Here is a 16,250-nt window from a genome sequence, read left to right on the forward strand (position 1 = left end):
CACCCAGGAGGGGGCACCAGTCCTTCACAGGGCAACACACACACACTCACACATTCACACCTACGGACACTTTTGAGTCACCAATCCACCTACCAACGTGTGTTTTTGGACTGTGGGAAGAATACGGAGCACCTGGAGGAAACCCATGTGGACAAGGGGAGAACACACTCCTCACAGACAGTCACCTGGAGCCGGACTCGAACTCTCAACCTCCAGGACCCTGGAGCTGTGACAAAGACACTACCTGCTGCGCCACTGTGCTGACCCACTGCAATTGTATGTTACACAGAAATGATTTAAAACTTGTTTTTACACCTAAAATAATAGTGAACAGTGATGGTGAATGTAACTGTCCTTCACTAAAAGCCCCTCACAGACCTTGAATATAGGACACGGTTCAGAAGATACTTCTGGTGTCTGAGACATTGTTTGACATGTTGTTTAATAGTTTAGAATTGCTACTGGCCCCACCACCTTTTAAAATCCCTTCAGACTGGTGGAGGTCGGCTGCTTGTTGGTGGTGAGGCCTGGTTCCATTCACCGTCACTGAGTCCACAATATTCCCTTCAGTGGGATCCAGTTTTTAATTGTGAAATGTTTGTAGGTCTGTTTTTTTTAATGTCGCTTGCGAATGAATGTTTGCTATGAAGCAGTGTAATACAGATGTGATTTAAGTGGGATCTGTATGACTGTAAGTACACTGAGCAGTCTGGAAGCTCAGCTCGATGCTCTCTGGTTAGTGTCAGTGTGAACACAGCCGCTCTGAGGATGATATGATATCTTCTGGATGAAAGGCCCTGGCAGCGTCCATGCGTTTGGCTCCGTTACAAAACCACAGAACTGCAGACAGGGAAAACTGTCCTTGGAGCAACACCCATGACAACAGGCTGAGTAATGGCTGAGAATAGCCACGAAACAGACCTGAAATAGCCCTGAAATAATCCTGAATGTTTTTTTTTAATATTCCTGAAATATTCCAGAAATAATTCTCCTGAATTATTCCTAAATTTTCCCAGAAATAGCCTTTAAATGTTCATAAAAAAATCTTAAAATAATCGTGAAATAATCCGCAAACAACAGCAAAAAAAATTGTCCCAAAACTTTATACATTTAAAAATCTGATTAAAAATGTCCTGTATATTACATTGTAATTGTTTACTTTTTAAAAACTTTTTTAATTTTATTTGATTTATTCATACATTTTTGTCACAGAATGATGTTATGTATTGTTATTATATCTCCTGTATTAATATTTTAATTTATCATTTAAAAATGCATCTTGTCATTGAGTTTGTTTTATTTCTCTGTTTATCTGCATCTCTTTGTTGTGACATTAAGGTAAAACGCTGTAAATATGTTTTTTAATCACCTCCTCACCCCCAAAACAGAAGTGGGCGGGTTATGGGTTAAGGGCGGCACGTGTGGGCGTTACTGGTTAACATTGTGGGTGTGACCTACTTGGCATCTTTCCGAGCAGTGAGCACGTGACCGCGATGGCTGCTGCTGCTGCTCGCGCCGCTGCTGTCTGTGGGAGTCTCCGCTCCGAAGCAGAAACGCGGAGAAAAACGAAGGCGAGGGGGCTTCAGTAGATCACCGGATGATCTGGAACACGCGCCCTGAAGAGAGAGAGAGAAAAGAGGAGGAAAACGACAAGAAAAACGGAGCTGCAGAACCGCGCTCGCCGGGGGGAGGAGCCAACAGGTAAGCGCGAGCGATGACAATACTGTGATGACAGGTAGCATAGAGGAGAGAGAGAGAGAGAGAGAGAGAGAGAGAAAGAAAAAGAGAGTGTGTAGAGCGTTTGTGTATAGGGAGAATAGAGAATGAGCACAGAATGGAGAGAGAGGGGAACGGTAGAAGAGACGCAAACAACAGAAGAGGGAAGAAAATGGGACGAGAAAAAAGAATAGAGGTAGAAGGAAAGAAAGAGGGAAATATAGTGTGTTTGTAGAGATGAAGGAAGGAAGTAGAAAAGGAAAATAATGGAAAGATAAAGTGTGTTATAGAAATTGTGGTAAGTAGAGCAAGCAGGTAGAGAGAGAGAGAGAGAGAGAGAGAGAGAGAAGTGTGGAGAGAGATGTGGAACAGGCAATGAAAATAATAAAATAATAGATGGATAGAAAAAAGAGGACAGCCACCAGCTACAGCCGCTTACTCTTACATACAGTTACAGCACTGAAATACTGATGCACACCAGCTACAGCCGTTTACTCCTGCATACAGTTACAGTACTGAAATACTGACCCACACCGGATGCAGCCTTTTACTCTTACATACAGTTACAGCACTGAAATACTGACACATACCAGCTAGAACTGTTTACTCCTACAGACAGTTTCAGTGCAGAGACATTAAGAAACAATCTGAGTTCCTGCCTCTGCTGATTTAATCCTCCAAAAAGTGTAGAATGATATGAACTGAGCAGAACAGAGTGCTGTTTGGATGCTGTCAGTAAATCTAGTAAAACTGTACAATATACTGGGTTAATACATGGAAAAAAGGAGTTTTTGTTGTTGTTGTTCTTTAACTTAAATTTAGGTAAAATTCTGAAAGGTTCACACTGTAAGTGAAGTAATGTCCCCACAATGCATGAAATGGAATTGTGTGTGTGTTAGTCTGACTGGTTGGAGTGGATATTCAGGATAATCCACATGCAGTTCTTAGAGCTCAGCGACGGATGTAAATATTGACACTCGTTTAACTTCAGTTCCCTCGTGTTGCGGTGACATGTGAATGAATCCAGGCTTGGCATTTGGAGCTGGACTGAGAGGAAGCATTTGGCTCAGCAGCATGTTGTTGTTTTCCAGTTAAAGATAATTCAGTCATTTGGCAGAAGATCTGATTAACAGAGAGAACAGAGTGAGCTGGGGAACGACGAAAGATTCATACACAGAAAAAGAGTCTGAATGTAGGTCAAAGGGAATGGCTAATGAGGTTGTTTGGCCAAAGTCAACAGACTTCTTTTTTTCAGAGTTGCGCTATAGCAGTGGTGCTTAATTTGGAATTTTTGGCTCCCTTGGGGGTATTGATTGTGTCCCAGGGGTTCACTAGGTTGGTTCTCCAAAAATACATCATCAAATCAAACTGATGTGTAACCCTACTAAAGCAGTGTGGTTGCAGGCATCGTATGACTTCACAATTCCGCAGAGAGACCGAACTTAGAACTGTAGGGGGCGCTGCTGGTTCCCGCTGCTGTACGTGCTCAGTACTCCCTTAATACAGATGTTTTTTTTTCTGTGGATCAATCTGTATCGGTTGCATTTTAGAACCGTTGGACCTTATGGAAGGAGTCATCAGTGAACTGATACTAAATCAGGAGCTTGTGTCTCATTGGCTCCACTGGATGTTATGGGAAGAGTCAGTGGACAGTTCTTAAATCTGGAGCTTGTGCCTGATTGGCTGTAGATGTTTCGCTTCTGCAAACACGGGGCTTGTATGGACTGATCTACTGTACATCTGTCTCATCCGATTCTCCTGCACAGCACTGCAGTTTCTATAGCATCAGAATTATTTTGCTGACTGATGCTTGTTTATTTAGGAACTATCTTCCTCCAGACACTGCTGCTATAGAAATGCAATAGCAAATTTACACAATATTCAGTTATAGCTGGATTATTAAGAGAGTTTGTGGGTTGCACTGTAAAAAAAGTTTTATATCCCCTGGACTGAAAAACTATATGGATATGTATATTGTCAGGTTGTCTGAAGGGATGTAAAATACTATACATCATATTCCATCATATTTTATTGTATCATTCTTTGCGTTAGATTTTGGCTACTGTAGTAAAAGTAATAATCATGAATATTCCAATAAAATAATAATAAAAAAGAACATTTACATATTTAAGCTTGTATACAGTGGGTTAGCTTGGGGCTGAAATATGATCTTAGGTCTAACACATTAGCTTGTGGCCAGTATGTATATATTTTTTGCCAGTGTATTAGCCTGTGGATACTGGCAAATGTGCTGTACATGAGGCTAGGGTGTTAGCTTGGTACTAGCTAATTAGCTTTTCCACTTCAGTTAATTCCTGTGACACTATGTTTAGTTTCAGACTCCGTAGAGCAGTAATGTCGAACCCTGTATTAAACTACAAGTGAAACGTTTTTTTATTTTTGAGAGAATTATTTTCCCTTTTTGAGGTTAATGTTAAATATAATTAGCCTGCTACACTGTGACACATTCATGATGTGGGGGGTGACCAAAAACCTTCTGAGTTATGTACAAATTACATTAAATTAAAAAAGAAGACGAATTTCATTTTGCTGTGAAATGTATACCCTCCACACTTGTCAAGATTGTTTTTGTGACATACACTGAGCTTGTGACACACTGAAATATTCTGACTAGACAAGTTTCCATGTCTCTAGATTACTATCTGCTTGGGTGTGCTGTGTTTGCCATCGCAGCGAACTGTGCCAGCGTGTGTTAGAACACACTGAATCATCCTGAGACCACAATGTGCACTAATGCCCTGAATTTACTCAGGGCAAATGAGCACTTTAAAAGAAGGATGCTTAAATAAAGTACTCTACGGTTATTCCATTGATTCTTTGGATAAGAAATATTTTTGCTTTATTAAAGAGCAGTAGTAAATACACAAAAGGCCTCTTAAAACAAAAAATTGCTTTCTTTTATTGGAAAATAAATATGCTGTTATGGCTTATATTGCATACATTAGTATTATCACCCATTTACCTACCATGATGCATTCTGGGATTTAAAGAAAACTTTTTCTTAAAATACAGAAACAAGTATATAAATAAATAAATCCCAACTTTATAATCAGTTTAGTGACAGGGATTATGTGTGTGAAAGTATCTAAAGAATCTGAGGTCATTCTTTAAATTTGCCTCAGCTTTGAGAATAGCAGCACTGCCGGCGACTGAAACTGCTGCCTGTTGCAGTGGAGTGTGTCACAGGTCTCACTGAGTCACACTGCGTCTTAAAACACATCCACTAATCTGTGATAAATTTACTGAGACCTGAGATGTGATACCAGTGATGTATTATAAATTGAGCTACGTATTTGGCTGACTAAGGTTTTAGTTGTTGTTAACAACGTTAGCCTCTCAGCTTTTGTTCTTTAGTAAGAAAAAAAATAAACCCGAATTCCAGCTCCAAACACGTCTGTAGCTTTAGTGACAATGATGTACCTGTACCATACCTTTTTTCTGACAGCGCACTATTGCTTTAAACTACAGAAGTGGGTGTGTAGACTAAGTGCTTCCTGCTCAGATACTGAAGTATTTATTGTGATTGTGCTTGGCTAGTTTGGTTTTACAGTAGACAGTTTGCACAGAGTTTTTCCGCTGAATTGTTGTCAAACTTCTCATACATTCTGTCTTTTTCTCTGGGCTGTATTTTTTGTGTGCCCTGGCTGTTTTCTCTCTCTGTTTTGTGATTTGTGCCAAAAATCGCTTTGTGTGACAGTAATAATCATCTGTGCATAACATGGTGAGCTGTATATTGTCATATATATTTCTCGAGGAATGATTTCAGCCCTAATCGACAGCACCACCACCCGGAGAATGTTATTCGTAACCTATCCCAGAGGAAATATAAAGTGCTCGTGTGTTGCTCTATAACTCCTCAGGTGACATTGTGGTGATGCTCCTAAACTTTCTTATGAGAGACAGAATGAGACATAAAGGAGAAATGAAAGATGGGAGAGAGTAATGTGAGAGTAGGGTTTAGTTCATCTGGCAAGTCTGTCATTTTTACTTTACTGAGATCTCCAGTGAAACTCAAGGGAGACACATGAGAAGTTTGGGATCTCAGGAGACACATTTGCGCAGCAGGAGATAATGCATAAAAGTCTTCTTTGTATATCCTTCTGATCTCTACAGAGATTATTCTTCCTCTGGAATGAGTCTTATTTGGAGGATTAGGAATACCAGGATCAGTACATTTTCAAACATATTGTGTAAATAAGTCAGGTTTAAGGTTTCATTGTGCTTTGATGACATGTCCAGGGTGGGTTCTAGACACAACCCAACCCATATCAGGCAAAATTTGTAAATACGATGAATATATTTATGAAAATTTAATTTTATGAACGGTTTATTCACAAGAAACCTGCTTTCATAGAATTGCTCTGGAGCTACGAGGCTAATTTGGCTAACTAGCTCCAGAATCACATGACACACCAGTTAGCGTGGTGCTACCTGCATGCCTAAATTACCAAACTGTGTGGGAGTGTTCAGCCATTATCAGTTATATCGTTTCTGACCCAGTTTCACAGAGTGGTGTCTAACAATATGGACACACATAAATTAGCATATACAGAAACATGATTAGCTTGTTGTTAACGCCTGAATGCTGTCCAAATTGTACAATATAGACACCATTATGCGACCCAGTGAAAAGACCTGATCAGAACTGTTTACTGAAGCATGGCATTAAAGGGGAAGTTCCTGAGGGCTATTGTCGGCAGTAGAAAGAGGAATGAGTGCATCATTGGAAGTTTGTTCCTCAAAATGCTGCAAAATGCCACTTTACTGTGGCTCTTTCACTTTGTATTTATTTATTTTTTTATTCACAGAGACACTTTGTGCCAATTTAGCCACACTGCTTGATCACATCCTCCTGGTTTCTCTCATTCTTCTCTGTTTGGTCAAAACCTTACCATGTTATTATCATTACACTCTGCTAAAGTACACAGTAAACTACGTATAGTGACAGAACAAGGCTAACTAAGGAATAATGTTGCATTCAAGTCGTGTCAGTTTACAGTTTTCCACCAGAATGCGCCACATTAACAACCTTTTAAAAGCTGGAGTCGGTTACATTGAAATTTTTATGCCTCACAAACTGCCCGAGTTGTGATGTAAACACTATTTTCAACATGGAACAATCCATTAACAGTAATATATCACATAATAACTTACAATTATAATAATAATAACTACAATGAACACACATTGTTTTGCTATATTTGTGTTTAAAGGAACACCACATAGTATTTAACCTTAAAATAACAGGGTGAATAGAGCCTCTGTCCTTGCTACTCCGGCCTCAGCACTGGCGAGACTGCACTATGTAACTTATGGAATAGGGTAGAATTCCACACCAAAGCTATCCCCATCATACCTTGATTTCAGGACATTTCTGTAAAAGGCAATTACACTCAGTAACTGTAGGTGGTGTCCAGGAGCTAAAATCCCAAATCTTGTGTAGTGTTCCTTTAAAAACACACGTAGAATGAGTAAAATCAACATGACATCATTTAAAAGAACTTGACAACATTCAATTTTTTAAACTTCCCACATAATCACATGAACCCAACCAAAGTCAAGGGAGGAGTTGGATCTCACAAAAAACACCCGACTTACACCTGAAAAAAACACAAGCTTCCATTGCTTGTTAACTTGTAGAATTTCAGCCAAATTGAGTTTCTATATTTCTCAGTATCGTTTCCATCCTTATTTAATATTCAGTCTCTAATCCTCTTCTCTGTGTGCGACGGTGTGTTTGTGATGGGGTCGCAGCACTGACTCTGGAGCTGTAGCTGTTTATCTCAGACCAGAATGATCCAGAACGAGAAAAACGGAGGTGTTCACATTTCAGCTCCTGTTCTGAGAGATGCTGGACACAGAGACGTCCACAAAGACCACAGCCCACTCTCTCAGGACCGGAGGAGCTCATGCTTAAAGATACTTTAACTGCACAGTTTTATCAGAGTAAATATACATCTGTGTGATGAGGAACACACTCATGACCTGAACTGAATATTTCCAGGACATGAGTTAATCTGTGTTATTGTTATCAGTGTGATATCAGCATCACTCACACGCACAACCACAGTGTCAGCATCTGATAAGCTTTGTAGGAAGGTGTGTGTGTGTGTGTGTGTGTGTGTGTGTGTGTGTGTGTGTGTGTGTGTGTGTGTGTGTGTGTGTGTGTGTGTGTCTTTGTGTGTGTACTCTTCAGCAAAGGCTGTATGCTATATGTTGGAACATTGTTGTGAGGATTTGATGGAGGCCACATGAACACCAGTGAGTTCAGATCCTGATGTTCTGATGAAGAGGATTATACCCCTCTTTACACCCCTCTAGCCCACACTTGGCATTAAGTGTGGATTCTCTGCTTGTTTTAATGATTCTGAGTGAGAAATAACTGAGTTTACAAAGAGGTGTGGGAAGGTATAAAGGCTGTGGATTATTTGGAGTGTTAAGACTCACACTGATGCTCCCTCTCTCTCTCTCTCTCTCTCTCTCTCTCTCTCTCTCTCTCTCTCCTTCACACACACACACACACACACACACACACACACAGAGAGAGAGAGAGAGAGAGAGAGAGAGAGAGAGGTCCCTTTCTTTTTGCTTCACACTACCACTAAGTGCTTCTCACTTCTGAATGTCATTCCACTTTATACATCCTTCTACCCTCACATTCTGACAGCTCTGTGATCAGGGTCAACACACACACACACACACACACCACTATAAACCCTAGGCTGTGTGTGTGGGGAGTATGACAGTATCACTGTGACACACTGATTCAGGGCGCCCGGCCCACATTTACAACCTGTCGTTAAACCTATTCACTGTGCTGCACTGAACCCAGGAAACAGGAAAAAATATTAAAAACGTGTCCGTCTGATATTGACATCAATCTCTCATTGGAAATCGGACAGAGGGGACTTACCAATCCAGATTCCATTCCACATTTTACATTACACTCATAGCGACTTCTGGCGGCAACTGAGTGAGTGAATAAACACTTTTCATAAAATTCTGAGGATGTTTCCTCTCCGTGTGCGGTTGTCCAGTCGGTTTGCGCTGAAAACTGGTCTAATGTGTTTACAAAGCCCCAGTGTCTGTAAACGAGGTAAAATAAAAAAAAACTAAGTGTCTCGGTCCCGTATGCTAGTCTCTCTCTTTGCTCATGGCCGTGAAATGCCATCTGGAGTATTTTTAGACAACAGAGAGATTCCAAGTGCTGAAAAGTCTGAACCAAGTTGAGGATGTTGCTTTATTCCTGCTCCATAGGTAGGTATCACTGAATGTCTCTAAAGCTCTCCAGGACAACGCTAACTGCAGAAATCAGTTAGAAATCTAACATAAATAAATAAATATATAATAAATTCCTTTACAATGCATTTAATCCAGTGCATTAGAGTGTTTTCTCTTCTGAAAATAAGTGCTGTGAGGTCACTTCCAGCCTCATGGTGAAATGGTGTTCTTTGTGGATTGTAACATGTCCTTGAGTTTCTAGAAAGAACTATAAACAAATTATATTAAAGTATTGGAATCTGTGTCTGTGTCGATACAAAAACGTGGACCAGCCCATCACTACTACATATAATCTCACACACAGTCGGTCAGTAATCTTTAAGGTGATCAGAAAGGTGCTCACTTCCTTAGTGGAGCTGCTTATAATGGGAGAGAGAGGGACAGAGGATGTAGGTGGGTTTATTTCCTGTGAGGGTGGGACTCTCTTCTGAAGTGTGACAGCTTTATGTTTCCCTCTGAAGCCGGGCTGAGACTCAGTGAAGGAGTCAGTGTTTACTTTTAAGCATTTTCTGTTACAGTTAAATATTTCATTCATTCATTGTTACCACTTCATCCTGTTCAGGTCCGGAGCCTACCCTGAACGACTGGGCTCAGGTCATCACCCACTCACACACACCTGTGGCAGTTTCACCCACTCACACACACCTGTAGATCTTTTTTTTTTTTTTTTCGTGGAACTAAAAGGCATATTTTGATATTTGACTTTGACCAAAATGCACATTCAGGAGGAGGGTAGTCAATGCTTTTGGACACGTCCTCTTGCATGTTTTTACCAAACACCGCAGTGGATTATGGGAATCTGCTCTCCAACTTATAAATGATGGTTCTATAAGGGTTCTGTATTAAAACGAATGGTTCTCTATAGGACCTTGAATACTGAACAAGGAACCTTGTGCATGATTAAAAAGTTCTTTGCATCATGAAGGGGTTCTTCAGATGGATGGAGAATATGCTATAAATGGTTCTATACAGCACTTTTTAGAAAAGGGTTCTATATGATACTAGAACTGTTCCTTTATTATTAACACGTCAAGCCTGTAACAACAGAAGAACCCTTTTGGGTGCTGTATAGAACTTTTTCTAAAAGGTGCTGTGTAGAACCATTTATCGCACATTCTCCATCAATCTGAAGAACCCCTTCATGATGCAAAGAACGTTTTAATCATTTACAAAGGTTCCTTGTTCAGTATTCGGGGTCCTATAGAGAACCACGTCCTTTAATAAAGAACCCTAATTTTTAAGTGTGTACTTGTTGCGGTGCATTGTGGGATGGTGATAGTTTGTGTGCACTAAAAATGGTCCACTATGTTTTTAGACACTACAACAATATGGCCGAACCCCAAAATAGTGCGCTATGTAGTGAATCGGGAACGGTTTGGGACACAGCTTGGGTCTGACTCTGTGTGTGTTGCTGGTGCAGATGTGTTGATGGTGTAACCTCTGCTTGAGTGTGTATCTGCAGCTTGTTCCTCTGGAGTGTGTGACATCTATTCCCTCAACACACTCCTCCTTCTCCTCCTCCTCCTCCTCCTCCTCCTCCTCACCGACTGATGCAATCCTGCACACACACTACATTCCTCAAAACACTCCTCCACACACACTCACGGTGCTGCTTCACTCAAGCAGAAATACACACACCACTGATCACTGAACTACGCTGTATCTTCACAAACTGATTCTAGAACATCTGCTGTGAGGAACTGATGGCATTCAGCCATGAGAGCTTTAGTGACATCAGGTGCTGATGTTGGATGATTGTTTCTGGCACTTCAGCTTGTCCCAGAGGCACTGGCTCCACTGCTCCACAGCCCAGTGCTGAGAGTCGTTACACCCCTCTTGCCGATGCTTGGTTTAGAGCATGGCGACCTTAGCCTCTGCGCCTCTGCTCCATAGTTTCATTTTATGTAGTGCTGGACAAAAATCCAATATCTATTTTTGTTATGATTGAAAATATTTCAATAACTGTGATATGATATTTAAACACATTCCCGATATTTTGACATACATTATTTACAGCATCTGTCACAGACAGACCTTCACTTCAGGGCGCTGCTGTCAGTTCAGTGTTTCATTTAGGACATTTTGAAGAGTCGCTTTCATCAGAAAAGACCCTCTGCATGTGTGTGTGTGTGTGTGAGTGAGAGAGAGAGTGTTTGTTTATCACTAGAAGTGCAGAGAGCCGGTCATTTCATACTATAAGTTCTCTGCCTGACATTTCAAAACATCTAAAGCAGTGGAGGCTGTATTTTGTACATTTTCAGTTCAATCTAAATGTGTTTTTTGTTTCTTCTTTTTTCTTGTGGGGGGGGCTTGTTGGAACAGATGAAGTGTGGAACAGTGTTCATACATGAGGATGATATATTGATTTTGCTGTAATAATTATTGAAGTAAAAGTAATTGCGTTAAAATAAAAAAAAAAAAACTCTCGCTCGTGCTGCTGTGGCTGCCATCAAAACCCCAGAACAATCTTCCAACGTCTTCCCTGAAGAGCTCTCAAAAGAGGGACCAAACTCCAGATCACTGCCCTCCATTTCAGGAGAAACGCAGGGCGAGCAGGTGTCCAGAAACTTCAGGGAGTCTGATGTATAACATGGTGAGGTACTCATGACTGAAGCACTTCTTTGTTGTGAAACAATGCAGTAGATGACTCAGAGCCACATGCACCGCGACATTTCTTGCAGTTCTTGTGTCTTTTCCTGTTGTTCGGTGTCCTTGGTGAATGTGGGTGGAGCTTATGGAAACCCCTCCCTCACACATTATTAGCACAAACCCCTCCCTTTGGTAAAACAAGTCATGTTTGTGAAAGAAGCAATTGTAAAGCTTAAGCAACAAAAAGCTTGGACCGAAAAAGTCAAAATCTGGACTCCTCTGACCCTGCTGCACAGAGAGCCGTGAATATTTGGCCAAATGTGGCACATACACAGTTCTTTTCTGGCACATGATTGGTCTTGAATGACGTCGCTGTCCGAATAAACGAACACGTATCTCCAAAATAATTACTGTGCAGGACAAGGAAATACCTTCTTAACTTTTAATGGAAGTCAATGTGAAAGATTATTCAGAGTAATTTCGGAGCGTTTCTATTGGTCTTGAGTTTAAAGGTGCTGTCAAAATGCTTATGGACTGCAAGCAGATGTCTAGGGTCCGTTTGTATCTCGCTGGCTGTGGAAGTGTCTTAGCTCTCGGTGGGTGTTGTCCACACGTGACTTTAACTGTGGCAGGAGACAGGGGATATCCTGAGGGCTGGCCTCAGACAGGAAGTGTTGCCGTGGCGTTGGCACCGGGACAGGAAGTGGCTCTGAGGAGACGCCTGCAGGCTGGCAGTCACGTTGTAGGACTTAGACATGTTTCTGTTTAGACAGAAGGACTGCTAGGTAAGTAAGATTTAGTGTTTTTGCTCCTGGGCTCCCTCTGCAGCTGCAGAATATGATTCACTTTTACAGCACTGTCCTGAAATGAAGGGGCAGGAGAAAGGAGGGTGTGTGGTTTTCTGTCTTCCTCCAGAAGTTATATAGTGCAGTTTCTGCAATGCTGAGACCTGAGTATTAATGACAGAGGCTCTGTTCTCCCTGGTACAGCTCAGTGGAGCATCACAATGAATTTGAAGCTGAAATTTTAAGGTAGAAATACGACCTAGTTTTGCTTTAACACTCTGAGCACCTTATAGTGTACAGTTTCTCTATACATCACAGTGCAGAAGTCAGCAACCCGCACTGAAGAAAGGAAATGGACACAAAAGAAGAGAAGAGGAAGATGCTGGTGTTTCTCAGAGCGATGGACAGACGTCCAGTCCCAGAGCCCTGACCTCAGCGTCACTGAAAACCCAACCAGCTTCTGAGATTGAGCTGTGGTGGCGTGGCTAGAGACTGAAGGAGCATGTCCTGGAGATACAGGGATAAAGACAAGAGGAAGACACTGTGAAGGCTGAGAAATGAAGTTCTGTTTAGGTTTGAAGGTTTCTGGGTCATGTTCTGCGAAGGTTAAATGTCCTCCTCGCTGTGGCAGGTCTGATCTCCTCAGAACCCTCTCCGGAAAAACAAAGAACCTGTTCTTAATTGTTGTTTTGACTGGAAATTAAACAAATTAGTGGTGGTCTCTGGGAGTTTTCACAGTTAATATGATCATCACACTCAGAAATGTGGACAGATGTGAGTGTGTGTATGTGTATGTGTGTGTGTGTGGGTGTGTGTATGTGGAAAACCCTTTTCTCTGCCCAGAGTTTAAAATCTGCTTGGTTTGGCACAAACACACCCACCCTGCTGAAATATGAAGGTTTAAGTAGGTGGTCTGTGTGTGTGTGTGTGTGTGTGTGTGTGTGTGTGTGTGGTTTAGTTTTGGTTTTTGTCATAAGCGCAGCAGAAACTAGGAACGCCTCTCTGATAATGTTCATTATGATTCACAGTGGTGTACTGGTGCTACATGAACATTTTTAACGGTTCTAGATTAAAAACAGGCATTTAAAGTGTGTGGAATGTGTTTCATGTTGTGTCTGAACTGTGTAACAGCGTTATCCTATGCCCTCTTTTGCGTGTTGAAGTTTTACAGTGACATCTTCAGTAAACATCTGCCCCAACTGTTGTCTTTCTGAAGCCCTCTTACACTGTGGCTTTTATTCCCACTCCCTCAACTATCTAGAACCTCCAGAAATACTAGCGTGAGGAACTATGTATTCTCACATGACATTAGTCCCAGTGTAAAACGGGTCGGTTCCTCTGTCTCTTCCTAATGAGGCTGGGAGTTAATGTGATGTGTTCAGCTCCTGAAGTCCTGAGCAGTAGCAGACGAGCCTGTGTGTGTTTTACATTGCATTTATATAGGGCTTTCCAACTATCAAACAATAATAATACACAGCACAAAGAACATCAAAAGACAAACAATCACAGCAGTGCAAAGAGTAAATGGTGACAGTCTGTCACAGCCTTAGCCCAAAAACAGACGGTGAAAATTGGGCTCTGTTTGTTTCGTCTAATTTATGTCAAATTTAGCCGTCTTTTTTCAGACCATTGATCCCAATTTTAGACGTAGAGGGACGTCTTATAACCTTTTCATTTTCAACCAAATACAAACATGGCTGAGACCCCTGGCCAAATCGTCTTCAGTGACTTTTCAATGAGTTGTTTTGGATGAGTATTGTTTCCAACTCCACAATAAAATTCAAAGAAATAAATTGTTATGAAAGTTTATAAACCATGTTCGTGATGGTACAGTTACACTTACAGATGCTTTTAATTTATTGTATTATTGATACATATGTATTTAAATGTATATTGCTTCGCACGCGTGTGTGAATAACCAGCTCCCAGCATCGTATGAAAAACAAACCTGTGTGTGCACATATTTCCCTTTACTGACCAAAAGCTGGACCCCAATTTAAATTACATTTTAAGATGAAGAAGCGTGTTAACACTGTGTTATGGTTAAGTCCCCACAAATGAATGGATAAGCGTGTAATGGCACCACAGTACAGGAAAACCCGTGTGTGTGTGTGTGTTTGTGGGTGTGTGTGTGTGTGTGTGTGTGTGTGTGTGTGTGTGTGTGTTGTCTGGTTGGTTTTGGTCTTGTTAAATAAACGGTGGAGTCCAGTGGCCAGATTACAGTGTTTATGATTACCACAGGATCCTGCAGGAAACACCAGAAACACCACATCACTTTACCCTCACAAGTGTGAGAATAAAGTTTAGGGTTCTTTAAAGTCACAGAGTGGTTTACTGTACATTTGATTATTTTCTTAAATATTATATACAGTAATCTGCTTAATTACACTGAGTATCTTCCACACAAAACTCACCCTCGCAAAAAGCACGGTTTAGTGCTACAGCTGTGGTTTTAAATTTAATTTATATTTACTTCAAAAACATAATTACGAAATGAATAATTTGCGTTCAGTTTACATTCAGCTCTGAGACAGCTCTGTGTTTTAAATGAAGACATTAGAAAAAAGAAGACAAATCATCGGGAAACGTGCAGAATTGTGTGTGTGTGTGTGTGTGTGTGTGTGTGTGTGTGTGTGCGTGTGTGTGTGTGTGTGTGAAAGAGAGAGCTAGGGTCATTTGAGTTCACCCTGAAGCTGTGAGTCATGCTCTGTTGAGAGAAGTTGAAAGTGTGTGTGCGTGGGTGTGTGCACTGTGCATGCGATCGCGTGTGTGTAACATGTTCGTGTTCGTGTGTGTGTGTGTGTGTGTGTGTGTGTGTGTGTGTGCTATGGCTATTCATCCGGGCAGTGTGTGTGATGAGCTTAGTGCTTTTATGTGTTTTAAGTGTGTAGAGGTGTGGTGGTGGTGCTGGTGTGTGTGTTTGTGTGTGTGTGTGTTTGCAGAAGTGAAAAATCTATCATTTCTTCTCATCTGATGGAGAAATGCAGTGCAAAGTTCAAACATTTAAAACACTATTATATCCTTAGAATTCTGTACAAAGGTCAAGGTCTTAATTTGCTGAATTTCCAGTCTAAAAATAAGATGACACTATACTATCCCAGGTTGTTGCTAATTCGCTGTTGTTGTATCCAGAGTGGTTGGTTGTTAAGCTGTTTCTGTGCTGTTGATGTTTTCCAAAGAGGTTGCTATTAGCTTATTGTTTTTATGAGCTATTTTCTATACTTTTAAGTCATTTATTTTCTTTTTTTAATATCTTACAATATTTGTAAAAGGTAAGCGCTATAAGCTTAGATTTATTAGCCCTGTGCTAAAGCTAAAACCTGCCTTCATTGCTTTTGTTAGTAGAGAATATCCAGCTCAGCGCCGCCGCACTGAAAAGCATTTTTGAGCAATGACAGTTATTAACCATATTAAAGTATCAGAGGTTATAAATAAGTCCCGGGTCCGTTGGCCAGCTGGGTTAAAAGAACCAGATGCTGCAGATTGTCGTTGAGCTTTTGGCCTGGGGACACTTCTGCTTTTGATCCAAAAAAGTAAATTGCATTCTGGAAATCTGCAGCGTTTCAGAGGGGTGTTGGAGCTCTGCTGTGGCTTAAGAAAAATAAACGGAGTTAAACCACCACAGCGAAGCTAACGTAGCACAGAGAGCAGGATTTTTTCCTCTTGGTTTTTCTTGCCAATGTACAACAAGCCACTTTTGGCTGCAGTTTCCTCCAGCACCTGCCTCTGATCCGAGTGATCTGTTTTCCAGGCTTCATTAAAGTTACTGTAAGTACTCCACTGTGCAGAGAGAGAGGGACTCTGGTGGGATAGGGAGTTTAAAAAACAGGAATTCAGAAATCAAAATCATTAAATTAT

The 16,250-nt window shown here is 41.0% G+C and overlaps 1 protein-coding gene across 1 annotated transcript in view; it reads left to right on the forward strand.

Annotated features, from left to right (window-relative positions):
* Positions 1-1,464: 1,464 nt before the first annotated feature.
* Positions 1,465-16,250, forward strand: part of rarab (retinoic acid receptor, alpha b) — a 95,630-nt gene continuing 80,844 nt past the window's right edge. Inside the window, exon 1 of the mRNA XM_066642086.1 lies at positions 1,465-1,701. The gene's annotated coding sequence lies outside the window, so the exon portion shown is untranslated. The remainder of the gene's footprint in view (positions 1,702-16,250) is intronic.

This window comes from Hoplias malabaricus, chromosome 13 (genome assembly GCF_029633855.1).
Source record: "Hoplias malabaricus isolate fHopMal1 chromosome 13, fHopMal1.hap1, whole genome shotgun sequence".
NCBI lineage: Eukaryota > Metazoa > Chordata > Actinopteri > Characiformes > Erythrinidae > Hoplias > Hoplias malabaricus.